Below are 25,727 nucleotides of genomic sequence, written 5' to 3' on the forward strand. Positions count from 1 at the left end.
CACAAAAAAAAAAATTAAAAAAAAAAATTAAAAATGTATGAATGAAATGTTTTCTATTTTGCCTTTTTAAAAATAGTAAATTGTGTGGCTTTTTATATTTGCGTGGCCCTCACATATCTTCCCCCTTCCTTCCCCTTGTCCTTAGTGGATTCCTTGATCAGAAAAAAAAAAAAGGTTCCCTACAACTATTTTAGCTCCTTGGTAAATAATCAAGAAACTGACTCCTACATTGCCAAGAATGAAGACCCCAGGTGCTCCCACCAGGCATGACAAGCTCACCCAGGACCATAGCTCTCCCACAGTACTGCTTCCCTCTTCCCATTCTCGGCCACAGAGAATCAGAGGAGGACAGAGTGGTTTCTACCTGCTTCTGCTTTCAAACACCAGGGAAGTAACACAAATCCGAATCACAGTAATTCATTAGCCGCATGAAAAAGCTGACTGCTGGAAGAAACCTCAGGAAGCTGTTTTTCTGAGAGCTGGGGGTGGGGTGGGGGAGGCAGGGTGGGGGTGGCAGGCAGTAGCCGTGTCAGAGAGCTACCGGCACCAGGCATGGCTGACATCCTGCCTATTTCATGACTACGGTGATAGGAAATAAGATATTGGCCACTTCCCCCAGCCTGTGGCCACGGGTCTAATTAATTAACCTTGGTGAGTTGATGAGCAGGACTAATCCCCCATTCACTGGATTTGGAAGTCACCCCAAGGGGACAATGTACACGTACTAGTGCGCAAATCAGAAGCCTGGGGTTCTAGTCTCTTCTCTGCAGTTTAATAGCATATTGTTTTGAAGTTCACTTTCCTCACCTATAAAATGGGAATAATATGCCCACTCTACCCATTTCACAGGCTTGTGATGAAGATCAGATGAGAGCTAGCATTGAAAAGAATGTTTAACCAGCAGAGCACAATCAGAACATAATAACAGTAAAAACCACAAGAGTAATAGTAACAAAAGTTGTAGGTCTGGTTTGGAACCCAGGCTGCCCCGCCTGAATTGCTGCTCTGGCAACTCAGCTGTCTTAATGAGCTCAAGGGGAGGGGCTCAAAGCCCCTAATTCAATGCCCACTCCTGTGCTGTCCTCATGGCCCCCGTCTGGCCCCTCACAAAGGCAGGCAGCCAGCGAGGCAAAAGGGAGGCAGGCTGGGACCACGTGGAGGAGTCAGAGCTGTTCTACCTCCTGCTGGAGGTCCCCCTCCAGTGACAGCAGACAGGATTGTATTATGATTCATGGCTGTATGCATTTTTGTCTTCCTGGGCCCCTTCCTCCATAAAAAATAAATTTTAATTATATTTTGCAACAGCACTGGTATAAACAAGAATATATGAGTGTTACATATATTGAAACATTTCTTTCTCCTAAAAGTTCTTTTTTATTCTTCTGATTTAAAAATTTTTTTAGTCTTGGGCCCCTAAAAGTATTGTGGGTCCTGGCACTGTGCTTCCCGGGCCTAATGGATGAGTCGGCCCTGACAGCAGATCAGCCACACGATAGCCCAAGGCGCCAAGGGGCCTGCCCTCTTCTGCCCTGAGTTGCCTGGGCACTGGCCTGGGAAGAGGGGCAAGAGAACCACCATGTCCCAGGTACTGAAGTGAAACACCCAATAGGTATTCATGCTTTCTGTTCTTAAAAGCACAAGCAACAAAAGAAAAAAAATAGATAAATTGGACTCCATTGAAATTAAAAACTTTTGTGTTGCAAAGGACACCATCAAGAAACTGAAAGGTAATCCACAGAATGGGAGGAAATATTTGGAAATCATATATCTGATAAGGATCCAGAATATATAAAGAACTCTTATGACTCAACAGCAAAAAGACAACCATTTAAAAAAATAGGCAAAGGACTTGAATAGACATTTCTCTAAAGATGATATACACACGGCCAACGAGCACATGCAAAGATGCTCAACATCATTAGTCATTAGGGAATTGCAAATGGAAACCCAGTGAATCACTTCACACCCACAAGGATAGCTATAATTAAAAAGGCAGACAATAATAAGTGTTGGTGAGAATGTGGAAAAGCTGGAAGCCTGATACGCTGATGCGATTGTAAAATGATGCAGCCACTTTGGAAAACAGTCTGGCAGTTCCTCAAAAGCTTAAAAATAGAGTTACCATATGACCCATCAGCAATTTCATTCTTAGGTATATATCCAAAAGAAATGAAAACATGTCTACACAAATACCTGTATGCGAATGTTTATAGCAGCATTATTAATGATTGCCAAAATGTACAAACAACTCAAATGTCCATCAACTGATGAATGGATAAACAAAATGTGGTATATCCATACATTAGAATGTTATTTGGCAATAAAAAGAATGAAGTATTGATACACATTACAATATGGATGAACCTTGAAAACATCATGTCGAGTGAAAGAAGCCAAACACAAAAGGCCACATATCATATGATCCTACTCATATGAAATGTCCAGAATAGGCAAATTCATAGAGACAGAAAGTAGATTCGTAGTTTCCTACTAGGGGAGGTAGGGGAATAGAATTGACTGCTAATGGGTGTGGGGTTTCTTTTTAGGGGTAATTAAAACGTTTTAAAGTTGAGTGTGGTAATGGTTGCACAACTCTGTGAATATACTAAAGACCATTGAATTGTACACTTTAAATAAATGAATGCTATGCTATATGAAATACACCTCAATAAAGCTGTTATTTTAAAAAATCCCAGGAGGCAGTGTTTTAGCTTCTTGTGGCTGCTGTAACAAATTCCCCCAAACTTGGTGTCTTAAAACAACAGAAATTTATTCTTTCACAGTTCAGGAGGGCAGAAATACAAAATCAGTAGCATGACTAAACTCAAGGTGTCAGCAGGGCCACACTCCCTCCAGAGGCTCTGGCGGAGAATTTGTTCCTTGCCTCTTCTGGTTTCTGGAGGTTGCTGGCATTCCTTGGCTTGTGGCTGCAACACTCTCATCTTCAAGGCCAGCATCTTCAAATCTCTCTCTGCTCCGTCTTCTCATTGCTTTCTCCTCTGTGTGTCAAATCTCCCTCTGCCTTTCTCTTTTAAGGACACATGACTGCATTTAGGGCCCACCCAGACAATCCAGGATAATTTCTCCATCTCAAGATCCCTAACTGAATCACATCTGCAAAAATCTTTTTTCCATATAAGGTACAATTCACAAGTTCCGGAGATTAGGACCTGATATCTTTGGGGGTCACTAGCAGCCCTCTACAGAGGGTCTCATGACCTCTGTTACAAATGGAGAAACAGAGCCAGAAGGTGAAGTATCAACCAGTTCTCAGAGTCTCGTCTGCCTGCCAGTGCCTGTATGGCTTGCTCTGAGGCCTCCAGTAACTAGGCTTGTAAGGCATCTTTCTAGGCAGAAGACTTAGATCCAGTCCCTGACCTGACACATACATGATTCATGAGACCAGGACCAGCTTCCCAGGTGTGTGACCTGGGCAGTTGCACAGGTCAGAAGGGTCCACACTTGGTTTAATGCCCTGCTGTCACCACCTTGATAGTCTTAATAATTTTTAAAAAAGGGGCCCTGCATTTTCATCTTGCACTGGACCCACAAATTATGTAACTGGTCCTGCATGTGACTTTTAGCAGGAAAAGGAACAGAGGAGATGTGGTGGGTGGAAAGGCTGCCTTGCACACTGGCCTCCTCTCAGCCCCGGAACCCTGGCTCCCCAACCCTGCCTCACCAGCCTGCAGTCAGGCTCTCCCCTCTGCTTAGAAAGCTCTTCCTGACCCCTCACCCCATCTAGCTAACTCCTCCCCTCTAGGCCCAGCTCCAAGGAGACTCCCAGACTAGAGCAGGCCTCTGGCTGTACAGTCTCAAAGCTCCCCGTATGCTCCATCATGGCACCTACCACTGTTGGAAATCCTGTGTTTATCTGTGTGATCCCTGAGACGTGTCTCCTCTATTGGGCTGTCAGCTCCGTGAGGGCGGGTACGGGTCTGCTGGGCTCACCTAGTGCCCCTGTGGTCAACACAATGCCTGTGACATGGTGGGCCCTGTGTAAATATTTGCTAAATGAGTGAATGAGCCAGAAGCACAGCCCGGATGTAGACAGTCATCGTGTACGATGGCGACGCACAGGCCATGGCGTCAGATCTGCTCTGGATGGCTGGCCTCAGCATGGAGCTAGGCTCCTCGGGGGCAGGTAGAAAGCCAGTGTCAGCCTCTAGCCCCACGAGACAAGATTCAGCCCTGAAGCGAGGCCAGGCCCGAGGCCAGTGGAGATGACCGGGGCCTGAGGAGCCCATAGGAGTGAAGGAGGAAGTGTGCGTGTTTGGTTTGGGGGCCTGCATCCCTTTAGGCGAAAGGTGGTTTGGGCCGGAAGAAGGCCAGGCCAGGCCTCCTGAGAGGCCCCTGGCAGTCGCCTCTGACCTGCTTTGGATGAGCTCAGGGTAGGACTGCCAGATTTAGTGAATAAAAATACCCAACACCCAATTACATCTGAATTTCACATAAGCAATAAGTCATGTTGTGGTATATGTCCTACATATTGCATGGGACATACCAAAAAATTATTTGGTCTTTATCTGAAATTCAAATGTAACTGGGCATCTTGCATTTTATCTGACCACCCTGGCTCAGGACCCCTTCTGGGAAGCAGCCTGTTTCCAGAATGCTCATGCTAAACTGGAGTCATGTGTAGAAATGCCAGAACTTTTGGGAGCTGAAGCAGTCCCTTTCCTCATTTTTTCTTTTTCAGGTTATTGAGGGGACATGAGGGGAAACAAGGCACTAACTGGGGCTACAAATGGGAGGGAGTGTCAGAAATATACACTCCAGGCCAGGCCAGGACTAGCGGGTCAGTATCCTTTAGGAGGCACCACTGGGATGAAACATCAAGGATGCTCCCACAGAGGGGATGCCATCTCTCATTCCTAGCAGACACCAGCCTGAGTGCCAGGAAAGATAAAGGCCTGGCCCTTTATCTTTGAGGGGTTTGGAGGCTGGCTTATCAACAGATTATTCAACACAGAGTCAGGCATGCTGAGAAAAACTCCTCCTAGGAGATAAAGTATGAGAGGTGGCCTTCCCCAGGGTCTTGCTCTCTACTTTTCCTTATCAGTCTAAGGTGCATAACGATATCTACCTCCAGGGCAGTGCCTTTATCCATCTTCCTGACAATTGATTCTATCTTCTGACTTCTCCCTCCCAGCTTCAAGTCATCCACAGATTTTATCAGAAGTCACCAGAGTCATCATCCATCAATAAATATATTCAATAGGAGAAGAACAAAGATAGAGCCCTATGGCACTCTACTAGAGACTTGCCTCAGGCTGATCTTAATCAAAATTCTTTCGATATAAATGTTCAGCAAGCTACAAATCTTCTTACTGCACTATCATTTACCCCACACGTCCCCACGAGGATATGAGGATGTAACCACTGGCCCATTTAGAGCCAATTCGAATAGACCCCATCTCTTATCAATGAAGTGATTAAGGATTGTCTTTCAGGGCCGGCCCCGTGGCTTAGCGGTTAAGTGGTTAAGTGCCCGCGCTCCGCTACTGGCGGCCCGGGGTTCGGATCCTGGGCGTGCACCGACGCACCGCTTCTCCGGCCACGCTGAGGCCTCGTCCCACGTACAGCAACTAGAAGGATGTGCAACTACGACATACAACTATCTACTGGGGCTTTGGGGGACAAAAAGGAGGAGGATTGGCAATAGATGTTAGCTCAGAGCCGGTCTTCCTCAGCAAAAAAAGGAGGATTAGCACGGATGTTAGCTCAGGGCTGATCTTTCTCACAAAAAAAAAAAAAAAAAAGGATTGTCTTTCAGAAAAAATGCAAAGTCACAAAGCCAGGGCATGTGCAAAAGAAGAAATCATGACCTGAAATGCCCTCAGAACCAAAATCCTCCTTCCACAGGACCCAAGGACATGGACACGACCAGAATTTGAAAGCTGGACTCTTATCAGAAGCGAGGAGTCCCTCATTCAGGAAGATCAGTGTTAAAATTCCTTTCCCACCTCATGCAAAAATGTTTAGAACCCCATTATAAATGTTTAGAACCTCATCATAAATGCTTAAAACCTTACCATAAATACCTGAAGCCCACTCATCAAAGCCTGTCCCACCAGCGTTTCCACATGCCAGTCTGTTCTCCCTAACCTCGTAAATTTCACCCCAAACCCTGAATCAGGGAGACAGATCTGAGGGCACATGCCCCCTGTCTCCCGGCAGATCGATCTTGCAGAATAAAAGCTGATTTCTCCCCCCAAAGGCCGGTGCCATAATTAATTGGCTTGTTTATGCATGTCGGGCAGAGAACCCCAATTTTGTGTGATAACAAAGATCCCTCCTGAGGATATCTTAGGTATCTTAATAAAATCCAGAAGTACTGGCGAACTATACATCTGTTAGATGGTGGCAACTCTTGATACTACCGTAACAGCAGTAATGATAATGATAATAATAAACAATGGAAAAGGTTTTGTCCTCACTCTCCCTTTTCTGCCCTTTCTATCCGAGACGAAGTAAACTTTGCTAAAATAAGAGGAAACCCTAATTGGTTTATCATAAGTTCACGGAGAAATTACCCTGCCAAGAACATCTCTTGGTCATGGTTTATCTAGAGATCAGCAGAATGAATTTTAGATACAAAAAGTGACTTTGGTATAAAGTACAGCAGTTTCTGGCTTATCATCAGGTTTTGATCCAGAAGTTTATTTTCAAGTTGGCTGTTGAGAAAATACTAAATGTACCCAAAAACAATCTGACAAATACTGATTAGGTACTCCAGCAGGCCTCCCCAAACCATTCATCTGTAATAAGGTTGAAATTGTACTGGAGCAGCCTGAGCCCCTAGTCTCTGCAAGCTCCAGCTTTGAACCCCTTTAATTCCGGGGGAGGTCTGGCAGTTTCCCTTCCTGGCAGCTCCTATGAGCAGGGAGTACTTGTAAGTCCAATGTCTACGCCTAAAGGCATTTTTCATGCAGCCTAGTCTCCCCTTAAGGGGACTTCCCAACAGGAGCAGTGCCCCGTCCCCCCATCAGTGCCCGTAGACTCCCACCTCTAGGAGTGCGGAGCCTCACTGGGGGCCCAGGAAAAGGTGGCAGCCATTTCTCCAACCTGTTTTCTTAAGCCTAAAGCTTTAGGCTTTAGTAATCAGTCCTTCCCCTAATACTTTAATATTAGGGATTGAGAAGTAGCAGAAAACGCAGAAGGTAAGAGACGGGAATGTGGGCTGATGGATGCTGTTCACATCATCCCTCTGTGGTTTGCCCGCTTCTGCACACAGGCTCTGGGAATCTAAGAAAAATACTTTAAAATATTTTAAAAAAACATTACCAACAGGAGTGGTTCTGAGTACAGTGAGTATGTGCAGCTTTGTCCACGCCCTGCTGGCTTTCACAGGACCAGCAGAAGTGCGTGTCCATTTCTTTATCACGATCAACCATCACCTCGGATTTGTGGGGGTTTTTTTGTTTTTGTTTTTTTTTTGGTGAGGAAGATTGGCTCTGAGCTAACATCTGTGCCAGTCTTCCTCTATTTGTATGTGGGACGCTGCCACAGCACGGCTTGATGAGTGCCTGGGATTTCAACCTGCGAACCCCAGGCCACCAAAGCAGAGCGCGTGAACTTTACTATGCCATCGCCACCAGGCAGGCCCCTATCACCTCAGTTTGAACAGAAAGTCTGGCTGGGGAACTACAGAGGAAGCACAGGTTGGGGGCTGTGAGGGCGCTCTCTTCTCGGCTCTCAGCCGATCCCTCCATCTTTGCTTTGAAAGGAAACAATGGCTTCTGCTTAAGAGGCTCGGCCATATCAGCTTTTTGGGTCAAGAGGTTTGGTGCTCTTCCTGGGCTGGGCCTCCAGGTGATGGAGCTGAGAGGGGCCCATTCTAGTATCTAGCCCGAAACCCAGAAAATGTCCTGAGTTTAAAAAAAGGGGAGGATAGGGAATTCCAAAAACACAGATCACAGGGGCCTTGATATCCATCCTCTATAAAACTCCAGCAGACGACAGGTGGTCCCCGACTTACCATGGTTCGATTTACAACTTTTTGACTTTATAGTGGTGGGTTCCAGCATGGAGATGGAAACTATTGTTGAATCACACAACTTGGAGAAGTTCAGCTTTGCGATTCGTCCTACTTCAAAGATTGACTGAAGGATGAATATGTCTACATTGGAATGGACTGTTTCATTTTTTTTACTTTTGAAATACACACACACACTTAAATCATCTTGTGGAATGACACTGTGTGTGTGTGGGGGGTAAAGATTTCTACGGTTTTAACAGAATCTTTGAAAACTGTTGATCTTGTTCAACTTCTTTAATGCATTTTCAACTTACGATGGGTTTATCAGAACATAACCCCATCGAAAATCAAGGAAGATCTATATTTATTAGGTATGTAGAAACTTTATATTGTGTCTAAGCATTCCCTAAAATCTTTTCCAAGTGAGTCCCGGCTCACACTGTGTACAGAACTTCAATAAAGTCATTGTTGAAAAAAAAAATTATGGAGGGAGCCCAGACCTCTGTGGTTGGAGTTTAGGGAAGAGTGAAAAATGGGGGCTCCGGGCCAGACCTGACAGGGCTGCCTGTGAGTGTGGCACCCGGGAGGGGTCAGGCCAGGTATTAAGGGCTGGATGAGGCCTGAGTCATGAAGTAGGCGGGACAGGAGGAGGGGTGCTCAGTGGAGGGACTGAGATGAGAGCCTGGCACCCAGTAGACAGGTGCAGATCAGAGCAGACTCTTATGGGGTTGGCAGAGAGCACCTGCAGCTAACAGGCAGGAAGTGGTAATGACCAGAAACCCGCAAGAATATTCTAAAAATAAGTCATGACAAGTCAACCTGGTTTCTTTTGTTGTCAGGATTACTAGATTCTTGAAACAGAAAAATACTCCAGGAACAGGGGTTCTGGATTTCAGCAAGATGTCTGACCAGGTCTGTCCTGAGGTCCTCATGGAGAAGTATGTGGTATCTGTCATTTGTGGGACAATTATATCAAAAGAGTTTTGATGAAGGTCAATTCAAAGGATGTCTCTAGTGGAGTGCCACGTGGCTCTATCTTCTTCCCTCTCCTTGTCAATATATTTATTGATGGTTCACACGAGGACTCTTGAGAGCACACTGATTGGATTGCTGGATGATACAGCACTGGGAAGGATGGGTAAGAGACCAAAAGACAGAACCCATAGTCAAAAGGACATCACCAGGAGGGAGCAAAGGGTCAAATGAGGATACACAATGGAAAGTTAAGTTCCTGGTCTTAGTTCCTCAAAGCTGACCTTACAAATACAGGATGAGGGAGACGTTGCTTAACAGTAGAACGCATGGAAAAGACCGATGAGTTTGAAAGTGGCGCGGCTGCCATCACAGTTGGCAGCGTTAATGGAAGTCAAAAGTTCAGAAAAGGAAAGAAGACAGTCCCACTGTATTTTGTCACACCCGCTCAGTTCAGGAGGCAACACCCAAAACCATGAGGACGAGTGATGAAAATGCTGAGGCGGGGCCTCCAAACCATATGGTAAGAGAAGCATTTGAAGGAAGTGGGAATGCTAAGACTAAGAAAGAGGATTTGGGAGCACATTTGATAACTATCTTTAAATAATTGCATTGTTTTTATGTGAAAGAGGAATTGGACTTTTTTCCCACCCTTTGGGTAGACATTATAAGGAGGTAGATTTCAGTTAGAACTTTGCCACAAGGCGGGTGAGGAAAGGTTTCGCGAAGGTTTTTAAAAGCAGCTGAGAGAGAGGGAGACTTGTCCAGAGGGCTTTGGAGTCTCCTTGGGGCCAAAGTTGGGCAAACATAGCCTCTGGCGAGAGGCAAGTTTGCACGCCTGTTCCTGAGGACTCCAGCAGCCAGGGGAAAGTTGTGGCTACCGAACATCTCTTCATCTTACTGATAAAGCTGCTAAGAAGGTAAATATTTGTCAAAACCAATGCCATGAATCAGGGCAGTGTTCCAGCTGATTGCGGGGGTTGAAGACAAAGGAAAAGGAAAGAAGACAGTTGTCCTCATTGTCATCGCAAAGGTGGTTAAGTGGCCTCTGTTGCTTGTGGGCTGGGATCACAGTTCTGGCTTGATGCTAAGAAGGACCCTGAATTTGTTCCTGGAGCTCATGAATGACCAGCCAGACAGCAAGAAAATGCATCTGTGTCCCTCTTGTGGCCCTGAGCAGGGCCATCTGACCAACCAAACAGCAAGCACGACAAGGACCAAAAAAACCAAGAAGGAAAGGAAAAACGCAGCCTGAGTGCTCACAGACCTCATTCCAGGGGTTGTGGTGCCAGCTGGGGTGACAGAATGACAAAAACTACGGATGAGACGCACAGAACTGAGGAAGAAAGGAGACAATCTGGGAGTGGGGGTGACAGCGAGACTGACCGGCTGACTGTGGGAGGGGCGGCGGGGACTTGATTTGAGGGAGAAGCTAGGTACAGAAGACCTTCAGCGAGTTTTTCTCTGGGAAATGTGATATAACTCTCTCCCCACAACCTCCTTCACACAACCTTCAGTGAAGGGCGGCACGACTCTCAAGAGATTTGGAGTGGGGCTTCTGCTAAAATTTACCTAGCGTTTAGCACTTCTTTGTGGATTGTCTCATTTAATCCTATGAACCAGATGCTGGTATTACCCTCATTTTACAGAAGAAAACCAAGACACTCAGAGAGGTTAGTGCACTTGCTCAAGATCCCACAGCTTGTCTCAGTGGTAAAGTCCATTGGAATGCTGGTTGCCTGACCAGGCCTGAGCCCTGACTCCTTGCACAGAGCCTCTGGAAGAAAACCATTTCAGGGCTTCTTGAAATGCCCCACAATAGGAAAATCTTTGGCTTAGGACAAAGATTGAAGGGGTCAAAGTGTGAAAAAGTTGAAATACACAGAATATGAAATATTTATTCACCAAGTTATTCTAGGATGTAATTCTTCAACTTGTTCTATACAACTGTCTTAATGTTTCCTTACAGCTTCATTACCTGATTAAACTAAATTAAAATAAATAGATACATCCAAATAAAAAAGGCAGCCAAGTTGGGATATGTATATGCACAGGAAACAGTGCTTCTAGACAGACATGAGATTCATGTGATTTAGGACCAAGCTGGGAGCCTGTATAAACATTTCTAATATTGAGAATGTGAGAACACATTTGGGTCTCCAAATGCATCCCTCACAGACCTCAAGGATCTGCTTCTTTTTGTGCACGTGTGTGAGGGAGAAGGATCTGCTTTAATTAGAGCTGTTTAAAAAATGGAGCAGTTACCCAGAGAAATAAAAACCACATGTTCACACAAAAATCCGTACATGAATGTTCACAACAGCTTCATTTGTAATTCCAGCTTTCCTGAAAAAGAGGAATCAGCCCAGATGTCCTTTAATGAGTGAATGGTTAAATAAACAGTGGTACATCCATACCATGGAATATTCCTCAGCCATAAAAAGGAACAAACTACTGATACCACCACTTGGATGAATCTCCAGGGAAATATGCTGAGTGAAAAAAAAAACAGTCCCCAAAAATGTGATTCTATTTGCATAACATTTTTGAAATAACAAAATTTGAGAAATGGAGGACAGATTAGTGGTTTCCAGAGGTTGAAGATGGGAGCAGGGAAGGAAGTGGGTGTGGCTATGTAAGGGCAACAGGAGGGATCCCTGTGGCACGGGAACTGTATCTGGACTGTGGCGGTGGATACCTGAACCTACAAGTGATGAAGATGAATAGAACTTCACACACACAGACACAAATGAGTACAAGTAAAATTGGGGAGATTAAGATCGATGGGTCATATTAACATCAATGTTGGGGGACTACTGCATTAGGGGGCCCCTCCAAATCTCTTGAGGTCTTATGGGAAGTGAGACCCTTCAGGGTGGTGAGGAGGAGGCTGAGCATCTTCGTTTCTGCTGGTTTTATGAGTGTGCAGAGCGAACCAGGGAGAACTGGAAAGAGGCTCCTTCTCTCATGCCAAGAGGAAGGGGTGAGCTGAGCTGCTCTGAAGGCATTTGGCAGAACTATCTCTGTCACCATCTGCTTTTCCCTAAGGTCGGGGCTCCCCTGGGGTCCAGGGGTTCAGGCTGCTTTGCTGACAAAAATAAAGCATGAATTTTCACACTGCTGCTTAGAACCTGGAAGAACCTTGGAAATCCTCTCTCAGGGTGAGAAGGAGCAAACATGCCCCAAATAAAGGGACATTCTGGATGGAAAGTGAACAGGAATATTTTGAGACCTAGGACAGATCTTGGATATTCAAGGAGGTAAAGTGGGATTTTTGAACATTATTCTAAAGATGCACTGAAATGCACTAGCTCCTAAATGAAAAACGTTTCCCTCCCGGATAATTTCAAGACCCGTTTCACCTAGAAAATTATTCTTAGATGGACCACTTGAACAGTGAAATAGGTAAATGTGAGGTGTCCTTAGTCCCCTCTTCCCCTCATAGGATGAGGCCAAGAGAGCCATCCCTTCGCTCAACTTACACAGAAGGCTCCGAAGGACCCTGAGGTTGGCCAGCATCTGGCCCTGTAGCCAGGGGGTGGACCAGCCAGTGTCTCAGGACTTCCCAGCCGGGGAGCTTCCTTCATTGTCTCTGGGATCCCCACTCACCACTTGCCCGCTGTCCTCACACCCAGGACCTGGCACAATATGCGTGATGTCAGGCCCAGGGTGCTCTGACCCAGGCACCGGCCTCTAAGGAATGGCCTGAGTGCTGGACCAACCCCAGCACAGCCAGCTCTCACCAGGCCACCAGCTGACAACACCTGAAACCCATGTGAACGTGGAAGTGACTGATGATGACACAGGTGTGCCATGTCCCCTGATACTAATCTCCCCTGCATCCGCATCTCTCCTCCACCGACATCTCCTCGCCATCTGCGTCTCCCCTCTCCTGTACCCGCATCTGCACTCCATCCGCAAGCCTTACCCTCCAAGAACAAATTCTCTGGGGTCTGCACAAGTGGGTGGGCACATGCAGTCGAAGGGGGCTCTGCCCTGCCGGTAATCACGTCTGCCCTGCCCTCGCAGAAGGCTTTGCCTGCACAAAGAGACTTTGAGTTGACGTTTTCTTCTGCCTAACACAATACTACCTGCGACTGCCTGTAAATCCACTTTTAAAATGTGGGTAGGAAGGCTGAAGGAAGGGGAAAAGCAGGGCCCCGTTCAGCCCCGGAGGCTGCATTGTTCTCAGGCCTCCACCGCTTACCCAGAAGGCCCCCATGACCCCTGGGGAATCAAATGAGATTGTTTTTCCCAAGATCGGGCTCTTCAGGTGTGAGCTGCAGTTCTTGGACAACGGTGGTGACTGTGGCATTTCTGCAACAGGAAAGAGGAAGGAACTTCTGATCTGTGCAGCAACGGCATCAACAATGTGTGCCCCAGCCAGCCGGCAGCAAAGAGGAAAAGAGCTCAGTCTCCATAGCGATAAATCACCAGGAAGCCAGCGAGGGAGAGTTAGCAAGAGGATTTTTCCCTTCCTCTGGTTCCCTGCAAACACATTCCCAACTCCAGTGGGTTAGATGCCTGGCGCCTCTCCAGGCGGAGCCTCCAGAACCACAGATAGAGGAAGAAGAGGAGGTCTCTCCCAGCTAGAAATCTACACTGAAAGTCCTCTGCTACTGAGCGCGGAACGGAAGGGGTTTCGGCTCCTCTTAAAGGCATATGTTGGGCACAGGCGCCCGGGCAACCTGGCGGGCCCAGCACAATGTCACACGTGCTGACTTTAAAGCTCTCCAAGGCATGTCACTTACGTTATTCCATTTCATTATCTTACATTAGTCACTGCACGATCCTGTGTTCTATTATGTGAGCCCTGCAGCATAGGTATTATTAGCCCTTTTACAACAGAAGAACAGGCCCAGTGAGGGAGAGAGATGAGCCTGAGACAACTCACCAAGTTAAGACAGTTGCTGCAAGTTGCTCCCGCAGGTCTTCACAGCTCTCATCTGAGACTCTTTATCTTGCCAAAATCAAACTATTTTTCCCAAGGAAAATTCCAGTTTTTTTGAAATGCTCTGAAATGTCATTTGTCCCAAGCCTCCTGGGTCACTCTTCATCATGCCGCATTCTCTTGCCTCATACCTTTGCGTATGCTGTTCCCTCTGCTTGGAATGCTGTTCCATGATTCTTTGGTCAGCTAACTACCCAGAGGGGAGATGCCTGACCCCTCCTTCCCAGTGGCTCATTCACCTTGCTCTCTGGGCTCCCACAGAACTTACCATGAAATATTGTGAGGCAATACAGAGTAGTGGTAAGAAAAGGCTTTTCTAGACCCCGACTAGCTGTGTGACCTTGGGGGACTTACTTAACTTCCCTGAGCCTCTACTTCCTCAGAGGCAAGACGGGGAGAATGATAGTATCTGCCTTCGTCTGTGAGGATTAGATATTAACACACATAAAGCACTTGGAAAACGCTGGGACACGGTTAGTGCTCAGTAAACAGTAGTTGCTAAAGACTTAACTTTCTTAAAGCGGGGCCCAGCTTTCATGCGTAGCCCCAGATGGAGATGCGTCAGCCCTCAGTGGGTGCTCAGCAATGTGTGTCAAATGGACTCTGAATTCATGGGAGGCTGTTCTCCAGCTACTGTTTATGTACCAGGCACACGTTAGGCATTTGGACACATAATATTTCATTTGGTTAAGTCACTTCAAGACAGGGCCTAGGTGGCCAAGGACCAGCATTTTGCCACTATAATGTACAGTGTCCTTGAATGGCCCCCTCTGCTCGCCTGAGAGTCCCTTCCAACCTCCTGCCCTGCCCTGGCTGGGCCTGGAAAGGATCCCCACTCTGTGTCAGGCCAGAGGCTCTCGGCCTTACCACAGCTGGGTTACCCAGGCAGTCTATAAACACCAAGAGATTCAAATAACCCACATACCTGTGAGAGGCTGCTCCGATGGCAAAGACAAGCCAAATCCCACATTGGGCAGCCCGTCTCCTCTGTGGGTTTTGCTTGAAAAAATGAAACCAAATTCTTCATGCAAATATTTAGATTCTAAACTAAGTTGTGTAACAGCCAAGTCTCTCCACCTAAAAACACAGCCTTCCTCAAATCTATAGAGACAGAATGTAGATGGGGTGTGGGAAGGGGGCAGGGCCTTGGACTTTGGGATGAACAGGGGTTGACTGCAAATGGGCAGGAGGGAACTTGGTGGGTGATGGAAATGTTCTAAAACCAAATTGTGGTGACAGTTGCAACAACTCTATATACTTATAAAATACAGTGTTCTGAAACTTAGCAAATTAAAATACAGGAAGTTCAGTTAAATTTGGATATCTGATAAGCAACAAATAATATTTTCACTATAAGTACATCCCAAATATTGCATGGGACATATTTATACTAAAAAAGTATTTGTTGTTTATCTGAAGCTCAAATTTAATGGGGCATCTTATTAGTTAGGATCTGGCAATCCTAAGTAAAAGTCATTGAAGTGTACATGTAGAATGGGTGAATTTTATGGTATGTAAATTATACTTAGCTGTTAATTTAGCACTGTGCCTAGAATAATATTGATGCTTAAAGAAAAGTACAACTTTCCCTTCTGCATACTCTCTCCACTCCCTCCCCACTCTCACCCCTGGCAAAATACAATCATAAAAACCACCCCACTAGCCCAGGAACCCACAGAAGTCACCAGGGTAGAAAATCTTCTAAACAGTCCCCATAGCTCTGTTTTCCCAGGGCCTGGGGCCTGCAGAGGGCAAGACCTCAGGGTCAGAAACACCACAGGGCAAACCAGGGAGTTTGGAGCAGGTCTCTGTTTGCTGGGCGCTCCAAATGCTAAAATCACCCCCACCTCGCCTCGCTAATTGCTGCCCAGCAATTCAACTCTCATTGGTTGGGCTGGCACCGACTGCCCTGCACAGGCTGGGCAGGGGGCTACAAAAATGAGTACGACACTTCCCTGTTCTTAAGGAGGCCACCATCTAAAGAACTGCAAGCCCAGTACACACCCACCCACCAACACACAGACAACACACACTAATATCATCAAGCAAAAAGAAAAATTCTTGTCTCCCTCCTGTGCAGGAGAAACTTTTTTCACCTCTTCCAATAAAATTAACTTTCCTCTATCAGTGGGGTTTGCATATGGAATTGCATTTTGCAGCCAAGAAGAGAATGTTACCTCTTTAGAATTAGCATAGTTGCACCCATCCGTGGTACATGTGAGCCCATCTGCTGGTAGGTCTGGCTCTAAGCAATCCAGGTACCAAATTCTGACCAACCGTCAAAACTATGATTATCTGTTCTTTAAATTTACCCCAACTGAAATCTGCAAACTGACTCTTTCTGAATGAAAAGGACTCATCCACATTCCACTCTGTGCTCTTTAGTTCCGTGGTACCATTTTGGTACCAGAGGATTTCACAAAACCTGCCCTCAAACAGTGGATGCTCAGTGAGAGTTGGTAAATCTGTAAACCTAAGAATCCTGTTGCTTGGCTCACCACCTATATACACGGGGTGATTTGGGCATTTCAGGCGGGGAAGAGAAGCTCTTGTGAGCATTCTCACTGTCAGCCCAGAGGTAAATTAAACCTAGACCAACAGTGCCCAACGGGGGGCGGTTCTCAGGGTAAATGATGGGTGGGTCAGTGAAAGAGATTCCAAGTGGCCGCCTGAGGATGAGGCGGCACATGCTGAATAAAATGCTCATGACAGTAACTGGCGTTTATTGTGGTGTGCTAAGGGATTTATTTATACGCACTGTGGCTCAGTCCTATGAGCTCGGTACAGCTACAGTAACTCACCCACAGCACCCCGGCCCGTCAGGGATGACCCCAGGGCCCTTGTTCTTACCACCGGGAGTTCTGTCAACCTAGCAAGGTTGTCCCTTTGTCTATTAGAAACTTTAATTAATCAAATACATGCACACGTAAATACAAAATAGAAGAACCATTAATGACTTAGTAAATGCCATTTGGGATAAAATCCTCCCAATAATGAAGTTTACAAAATAAAAATAATGGAGGGGTTGTTGATGGTGAAAAGGTAGGAATCTCAACCTGCTCAGAATTATGGAAAATTGCAAAGTAGTAGACAGCATTCGGCACTTCTGGTAATCAGGATACCAGTGGTGGATTTCTACAGGACTGAGAGAAAGTAACCTGTTCACAAGGGCTAGTCTTCACATGCATTTGACAGTATCTTTCATCAAGTGACTAAATTCCTTTAATAAGCACCTCATTTCATTTACCCCCATTGGCTTGAAATAGTAGGGGATTTCTGAAGGGAGATATAACTTCTTTTCTTTTTCAAGTGACTTAAAGGAAAAGCAAGCAAAAATAAAAATAAGTCGTTACAGGCTGAACAGTTAATGGGCCGTCTGTTCCTTCTCTGGTCCATTTGAAACTACAGAAATTTTACAATGGCGCCATCTAATGGAATACTAGGCTAGACACAAAAAATTCATTTCTTTTACTTTGAAAAATAGCAGCAGCAGCTTCTCCTAAACACCTCTTTATCAGCTTTGGACACCCCCATTGTTTATTTCATTTTTGGTTATTATTCATACTAGAAACATAGCATTGATGTAAAAATATTATATAAACTATATAGCATATAAATAGTATATAAATAGGTGTTTAAAATAAAACTTTCCCATCGCTTGCTTCTGACATAGCACTCCATGCATATATAAGTAAACTAATGAATGAACAAATACAAAAACACTATTATGTGTAGACATGTGTGTGCGTATATATATACATATATATACTGTTATAAATAAATGGGATATCTTACATATTTTCTGCAATATACTTTTTTGGACCTTTCGCTCATCACGAATATATTTTTATTTAAATACATACAGAACTACCTCATTTTTAAAAAATGGCTCCAAAATATTTCATCATGGATGGGATTTCTTTTCAGGGTAACAAAAATCTTCTAAAATTAGATTGCGGTGATGGTTGCACAGCTTTGCGACTATACTAAAAATCACTGACCTGTATGCTTTAATTTTTATGGTATATGAATTATATCTCAATAAAGCTGTTTAACAAAAGAACAGGATGTGAAAAAATATCCCATTGTAAGGAACTCCTATAATTTTAATAACTAGTTCCCAATTGATGGGCACTTAGGAGTTTGCAGTTTTTCATGATTACAAGCAAAGCTGCATGGACGCCCTATGCCTATCTTTGCACACCTGTTGATCTAGAGGGAAGATTCTAGGTCTACACAACACAGCTCTGGATGCAAATACAGGAATTCTGATGTTGGCTGGTGTGGTAGAAGACAATTCAAATTTCTTCCAAGAAATAAAGGTTTTAACATGTGCTAAAGTAAATTTCCTCTGAGGGTAGGCCCTCAGCGATCACGGGTAGAGGAAGAGGGAGAGGTGGCTTAGTCTTCTAAGGACAATCAACCACAGCTAGGTGTGGCTAAGCTTCTTGGTTAGTATCCCAGATCTGCCTCTACCAGCTGGAGACTTAGGTCTCTTCCTGAACGGTTTTTCCATCTGTGAAACAGAACAACTCACAGGGTTATTATGAGAATGGGGGGAGTTAGCCCATTTGATGGGCTGATCCCGGGCGAGGAGGTGCTCAGTACGTGTTAGATCTTTCCCTTCGTTTCTTGAAAGACTCTGGATGAGAGTGCAGCAAACTCAGAGAGGCAGGAAAGCCCCCATCCGTTCACATAATGTAGTTCCTGAATGGTGACCCCCACAATTGGGAGGTCACCAGCCCGGTCCAGGCATGAACACCAAAGCTCACTGTTCACAGCGGTGGACAGATGGAGCAAGTCCCAAGAAGAATCAGGAGAAGGGGGGCGAGGTTGGCAGCTGGCCTGTGAGCTGACCCGATTTCCGGGAATCCTCAGCACCCCCTTCCCTGAGACAGGGCGGGGCGTCAGTGGACATCACTCTGGGGCCCAGGGACGGAGCCACCTCCTCGGCAGCAGCCCAGGCCGTCCTGGACACAGGAGAACTGGAGCCCCTGCCAGCCCCTGCCCCTACAAAGAACCACAAAGCTGCCTTCTTTTTTTCTGTTTTTTTGTGAGGAAGATTAGCCCAACATCTGTTGCCAATCCTCCTCTTTTTGCTGAGGAAGACTGGCCCTGGGCTAACATCTGTGCCCATCTTCCTCTACTTTATATGGGACGCCGCCACAGCATGGCTTGACAAGCGGTGCATTGGTACGCGCCCGGGGTTCTGAACCTGCACCCTGGGCCACCAAAGTGGAGCATGCACACTTAACTGCTACACCACCCACCAGCCACGCAAGCTGCCTTCTTATAAGGCTTAAATGACTTCATCTTAACTAATTACATCTGCAAAGACCTCGTTTTCAAATAAGCTCACATTCTAAGGTTCTGGGTAGATATGAAGTCTGGAGGGCACTATTGAACTAAGTAGAGAATCTGTGGGAACAAATAAAAAATGAAGGGGGCCGGCCCCGTGGCTTAGCAGTTAAGTGCGCGCACTCCGCTGCTGGCGGCCCAGGTTCGGATCCCAGGCGCACACCGACGCACCGCTTCTCCAGCCATGCTGAGGTCGCGTCCCACATACGGCAACTAGAAGGATGTGCAACTATGACATACAACTATCTACTGGGGTTTTGGGGAGAAAAAAGAGGAAAAAAAGGAGGAGGATTGGCAACAGATGTTAGCTCAGGGCTGATCTTCCTCACACACACACACAAAAAAATGAAAGGACTAGTGGATTGCAGCCTAGAACATCTTCTGCTATGGTGCCTGAGTCAGAATAGCTCAGAATGTCTTGTACATTGTACAAGAAACAGTACAAAATAAAATAAATGATTTCTATTTCTGGAATGGAAAACGATTTGATTATTATAACAAAAAAATATGGACAGCACTCAGAAGTTGTGTTGTGAATAAATGGGGCTCAGAAGTTATAATGTGAAAAGCTGAAAATACTAAATATATTTAATCAGAATGGTCATCATATTCTGGCGAAGCTCATTGCTTTAATAAATTCTACAATCTCAGTGAGCAAAATAGTGAAAAGAATACCTTAAGCCTGTTTTACCTAGGTATTGAAATAAAAACTCTGGAAAATTTTACATCAAAATTGTATTTATAAAGCAAGTGAGAATATTCAGAAAATGCTCTCAGAATTTTTAACACAGTCTAATGTATAGTTTTAAATAATTATTTTTAGATATGAAATTAATAGAATTTCAAAATAGAATAAAAAAAGCATGGGTGTATCGTTGTGACCTAAATTAACAGCCCTGCTTTTTGTAAACCGTTAACTATTGAAATAAGAAAACAAATTTTGGAAAATTTATAAATTAAGGCAATAAAATTTCCATCATTTTCCCCAGAGCTTCAACTATTTCCATAATATATATTTTAAAGTTACTTAAAATGTAAAATCCAACACTTTGAAAATAGTTTATTAGTTTTTGTTCATCTCTTAAAAGGGAAGGAACATCTGAAATACTATATCCAAATTTGAGAAGTATGGTTTCAATGATGTTACACAAAAACCTTACTGGATTTTGTACAGAGTAGCAGGACTAGAGAAGGGTAGAGAGGAAATCTGGAGTTTCAGCCAAGATTTTAGGAAGAGTTTCCAGACCCTTTGGTTGGGTGGTGGGCAAATACTGTTGAGCAGGCCCAGCTCCCCTTCTCCAGACTGGGTAAGAGTGGCTCACCCTCCCTGGAGGACAGCTTGTCCAGAGAGGCCTGGGTAGTTCTATGCTTATACCCTGTTAGGCCCAAGAGCAATGACTGAACGATGAGGGAGGTAAAAACCCAGCTCCCTTGCCACAAGATGGATCAAACGCTGTGTTACAACTCACAACCCAGCTCTCCCTAGGGGGTCAGGCAGTGGGTCAACTTCAGTTGAACCCTTATCTTTGCTTGGTTGCTTCCCCCGTCCTGTCCTACTTGCCAGTCTCCTTCTGTCACTCCCTCAATAAATCACACTCTCAAGAATCCCATCTCAGGCTCTGTTGCTCAGGAACCTGTCCTCAGACAGACGGGTCTAACCCTCCATAGTCATCTCTGAGAGATGTAATGAAAGATGTGAATAATGTAATCACTTGAAGTATTTTCCTGATAAACTTTTTTTTTTTATAATTTTATTTATTTATTTATTTTTTCCCCAAAGCCCCAGCAGATAGTTGTATGTCATAGTTGCACATCCTTCTAGTTGCTGTATGTGGGACGCGGCCTCAGCATGGCCGGAGAAGCAGTGCTTCGGTGCGCGCCTGGGATCCGAACCCGGGCCACCAGCAGCGGAGCGCGCGCACTTAACCGCTAAGCCACGGGGCCGGCCCCTGATAAACTTTTTACTTACCATCTTTCATTAATAAACATTGGCAACAATTACGTAATATATCTCAAGACTTGGGAATCAAGATAATGAGAACTAGAGGCTGTGGGAACTTATGCGGAGCTTGCGGTGCTGCAGCTGCACAAATAGTTTGGAAACTACGAAGTCTTGCATGTTCATTTTAATTGGAAATGGTAAAATCTTTGGAAAGTGAAACATTTTAGGGAGGTTTATTCTCGATGAGTGATATCCTAACAGAGATTGTAATACTTTTAGATTTACAAGATTAATTTGATGAATGAAAGAGAAGTGGAAGATACTATAAAAATGAAGAAATATAGCACGCTGCTCATAACAAAACAAAATATCAATTCCAAGAGAAAAACTATATTGTTTTTACATAAATTACTATATGTAAATACATTTGTTGTTTGAGGGCAAAACTGAAAAATAAATGAATTCTAAAGTCATTTAAATATATTGAATCCTGACACTTTACCAAATGGTATTTGTAAAGTTCTGTGGGAGGATAAATAAAATTAACTCAATGGATTAAACGATTTTTGTGACTTAGAAATATAAGATAATAGAAATATTGGATACAGAAAATTTTCATACAGCATTATAAGGCCTGGAACATTTTTAAATTTTATCATTGTTATTGTTCATCAGGGGTTGAAGATTTAACACTATGAACAATATCATTGATGTGAAGAGAAATTTTCTATTTATTGACTACACATCATCCAATGTCCACCAATTTCAAGGAATTCACTGGAAAAGTTCAAGGCAGTTCCCCATGTCAGATCATTCCAGACAGAGAGCCTGTCTCAGAAAACCACACCCACCGTTTCTAAACATCAACAAAATATTGGAAATTATGAGAATGATTCAATTAACGATTTGCACAGAAATTTATATCACTTGTTAAGTAGTTTTGTAATATAACTTAGTTTTATTTAGAGATAAAGCAGGGGTGGTGGTGGAATATATTTTTAAGATTTTTTTTATTATTTATTCATTTTTTTCCCCCCAAAGCCCCAGTAGATAGTTGTATGCCATAGGTTCACATCCTTCTAGTTGCTGTACGTGGGACTCAGCCTCGCGTTGGACGGAGAAGTGGTGCCTCGGGGCGCGCCCGGGATCCGAACCCGGGCCGCCAGCATCAGAGCGCGCGCACTTAACCGCTAAGCCACGGAGCCGGCCCTATATTTTTAAACTTTCAATTCACACACTGAGATATATTTATATTACTCTACTGTTTGTTAACTATATTTAATAATACCTCTGTACACCTCATAGAGGTTTTGTAAAGATTAAATGAGATTATCAATGTAAAGCTCTTAGACAACAGAAGGGAATCCACTAACTTTGCTGTTTGTATGACTGTATTTATTGTTATTAATCTTATCAATATGGTGGATTACTGTGGACCATAACAATGTGGCATGATTTGGGCCCCAAGGAAAGTGCCAGATCCATGGATGAACTTTTTCTTTTTCCATTTGAGACTTCATTTCTGATTTATTGCATAATCTTTGACACACTACTGGGGCCTCGCTAATGCGCTCCTTAGCAACGTTTGCTAACAGCTGTAAGCAGCACTTCCTCTGGTTTCCCCTGTTGTCTTTGTATCTGATCTGCGGTCTGCAAGCTTCCTGTGTCAGCTGAAAGTTCCACACACAGAAATGTCCCACACACATCAGCTTTTCTGAAAGGCCCCGGTCCTTCCAGGCAAGACAGTTCTCAGGGACCCAGACCCACCCTCTGCCCATGCAAGGATGGATGAGATGCTGCTGGGCAAAATGTCAAAAACAAAACCTCCAATTCCCTTTAGTAGAAATTCTGGCATTAAGGGTCATCCCACCGGAGATTAAACTTGTGGGGCTCTTTCTCTCCCTCTTATTTAGTGAAAGAAATTGCCGCTGATAACCACAGTTATGAAAATCACCATCAGTCACTGAGTGCCGACTGTTTTAGAAGAGTAGGTGCCTGAGGAGTAATTTTTAGTGTCAGAAGGGAATAAAAGCCTTTTATCAACCGAGTGCTAAATAAGCTGATTTGCTTCTAGACAGTGGCGGCCAGACACGGAGGAAGTTGGGGTGACGGCAGCAGGCCCTGGCTCTGCTCAGACCCCCAGCGGTGGCTAGGTGTGGAACTAGGAATGAGTGACCACCACAGCCTGGGACCTGGGGAGCCTGAGCAAGGAGGACCTGGGGTGAGTTAGTACTGGAGGTTGGACGATATCCTGGAAGAACCCGTACCTGGGCAGGGACCTGGCTTCCCCACAGAGAGGGCACCTGTCCACAGTGTGAGATCTACAGGGCCAACCTTAGGTGGCAACAAGAATCAGTAATCCAAGTGGCCCAGCCAGGTCACAGCTACCTCTCTTGGGAAGCCCCCACCACTCCCTACTTCAGACTGGTGACACCGGAATATGTGGCTTTACTTTTTTTTTTTTTTTGAGTTTGAAGAAGCTAATGTAACATTTATTTTATTTTATTTTTTTGACATTACATAGATTTTCTTTTTTTTTTTAATTTTTTGTTTATTGCAGTAACATTGGTTTATGACATTGTAAAAATTTCAGGTGTACATCATTGTACTTCTATTTCTGCATAGATTACATCATGTACACCACCCAAATACTAATTACAGCCCATCACCACACACATGTGCTGAATTATCCCTTTCACCCTCCTCCCTCCCCCTTCCCCTCTGGTAACCACCAATCCAATCTCTGTCCCTATGTGTTTGTTTATTGTTGTTATTATCTACTACTTAATGAAGGAAATCATACGGTATTTGACCTTCTCCCTCTGACTTATTTCACTTTGCATTATACCCTCAATGTCCATCCATGTTGTCACAAATGGCTGGATTTCATCGTTTCTTATGGCTGAGTAGTATTCCATTGTGTATATATACCACAGCTTCTTCATCCATTTGTCCCTTGATGGGCTCTTAGGTTGCTTCCAAGTCTTGGCTATTGTGAATAACGCTGCAATGAACACAGGGGTGCATGTACCTTTACAAATTGGTGTTTTCAAGTTCTTTGGATAAATACCCAACAGTGGAATAGCTGGATCATATGGTAGTTCTATCCTTGATTTTTTGAGGAATCTCTATACTGTTTTCCATAGTGGCTGCACTAGTTTGCACTCCCACCAGCAGTGTATGAGAGTTCCCTTCTCTCCACATCCTCTCCAACACATGTTGTTTCCTGTCTTGTTAATTATAGCCATTCTGACGGGCGTGAGGTGATATCTCATTGTAGTTTTGATTTGCATTTCCCTGATAGTTAGTGATTTTGAACATTTTTTCATGTGTCTGTTGGCCATCTGTATATCTTCTTTGGAGAAATGTCTGTTCAGGTCTTTTGCCCATTTTTGAATTGGGTTGTTAGTTTTTTTGTTGTTGAGATGCATGAGTTCTTTATATATTTTGGAGATTAAGCCCTTATCAGAAGTATGGTTTGCAAATATCTTCTCCCAATTGTTAGGTTGTCTTTTCGTTTTGTTGATGGTTTCCTTTGCTGTGCAGAAGCTTTTTAGTTTGATGTAGTCCCATTTGTTTATTTTTTCTATTGTTTCTCTTGCCCGGTCAGACGTGGTGTTTGAAAAGATGTTGCTAAGACCGATGTCGAAGAGCGTACTGCCTATGTTTTCTTCTGGAAGTTTCACAGTTTCAGGTCTTACATTCAAGTCTTTACTCCATTTTGAGTTAATTTTTGTGTATGGTGTAAGGTAAGGGTCTACTTTCATTTTTTGGCATATGGCTATCCAGTTTTCCCAACACCATTTGTTGAAGAGACTTTCTTTTCTCCATTGTATGTTCTTGGCTCCTTTGTCAAAGATTAGCTGTCCACAGATGTGTGGGTTTATTTCTGGGCTTTCGATTCTATTCCATTGATCTATGTGTCTGTTTTTGTGCCAGTACCATGCTGTTTTGATTACTATAGCTTTGTAGTATATTTTGAAATCAGGGAGTGTGATACCTCCAGCTTTGTTCTTTTTTCTCAGGATTCCTTTAGCTATTCAGGGTCTTTTGTTGTTCCATATAAATTTTAGGATTCTTTGTTCTATTTCTGTGAAAAATGTTGCTGGAACTTTGATAGGGATTGCATTGAATCTACAGATGGCTTTAGGAAGTATGGACATCTTAACTATGTTAATTCTTCCAATCCAAGAGCACGGAATATCTTTCCATTTCTTTGTGTCTTCTTCAATTTCTTTCAGAAATGTTTTATAGTTTTCAGTGTACAGATCTTTCACCTCTTTGGTTAAGTTTATTCCTAGGTATTTTATTCTTTTTGTTGCAATTGTAAATGGGATGGTATTCTTAATTTCTCTTTCTGCTACTTCGTTGTTAGTGTACAGAAATGCAACTGATTTTTGTATGTTGATTTTGTATCCTGCAACTTTACCATATTCGTTTATTACTTCTAAAAGTTTTCTGGTGGATTCTTTGGGGTTTTCTATATATAAAATCATGTCATCTGCAAATAGTGACAGTTTCAC

At 44.1% G+C, this 25,727-nt stretch overlaps 1 protein-coding gene across 1 annotated transcript in view; it reads right to left on the bottom strand.

Moving 5' to 3' along the window:
* PECAM1 (platelet and endothelial cell adhesion molecule 1) overlaps positions 1-14,928 on the bottom strand; it is a 74,805-nt gene extending 59,877 nt beyond the window's left edge. The window contains exon 1 of the mRNA XM_087441425.1: positions 14,830-14,928. The gene's annotated coding sequence lies outside the window, so the exon portion shown is untranslated. The remainder of the gene's footprint in view (positions 1-14,829) is intronic.
* Between the last annotated feature and the right edge of the window lie 10,799 nt (positions 14,929-25,727).

This window comes from Ceratotherium simum, chromosome 16 (assembly GCF_057802395.1).
Source record: "Ceratotherium simum simum isolate JZ-2026a chromosome 16, ASM5780239v1, whole genome shotgun sequence".
NCBI classification, from domain to species: domain Eukaryota; kingdom Metazoa; phylum Chordata; class Mammalia; order Perissodactyla; family Rhinocerotidae; genus Ceratotherium; species Ceratotherium simum.